This window comes from Trachymyrmex septentrionalis, unplaced genomic scaffold, assembly GCF_001594115.1.
Source record: "Trachymyrmex septentrionalis isolate Tsep2-gDNA-1 unplaced genomic scaffold, Tsep1.0 scaffold148, whole genome shotgun sequence".
In the NCBI taxonomy this organism is placed as follows: domain Eukaryota; kingdom Metazoa; phylum Arthropoda; class Insecta; order Hymenoptera; family Formicidae; genus Trachymyrmex; species Trachymyrmex septentrionalis.
This window is the reverse complement of record NW_017304631.1, coordinates 130,284-130,613: the sequence shown is the minus strand read 5'-3', so window position 1 is coordinate 130,613 and position 330 is coordinate 130,284. Positions and strand designations below refer to the sequence as shown.

At 26.7% G+C, this 330-nt stretch overlaps 1 protein-coding gene across 1 annotated transcript in view; it reads left to right on the top strand.

The window, feature by feature from the left end:
* Positions 1–330, top strand: part of LOC108745723 (THO complex subunit 5 homolog) — a 3,977-nt gene that overhangs the window by 341 nt on the left and 3,306 nt on the right. The gene's annotated exons all lie outside the window — the stretch shown is intronic.

The window sequence follows — 330 nt, the reverse complement described above, 5'->3', positions numbered from 1 at the left end:
ATATCGTTTTTAATTTTCGCAATACCAAATGATGATTTCTATCATTCAAATTTTTTATTTTTTCGCTCAAAAATCGCTTGATCAATCGATTAGGTATATTTTCGTCAACATCTTAGTTTAAGTTTAATGTTTGAAATTATGATTAAAAAATTAATCTAAATAAAATAAAATATATGGTACGTTTGCTACCACCGATCCAAACAATTCAGCTGACATTATTTATCGTCTAACATCAAAATGACATTTGAAATGACGAATGAAGCAATGTCAGTTTGTTTGCAATAAAGGGAATAAAAAAATGAATTTTTTTGCTTCTATGTACACACACAC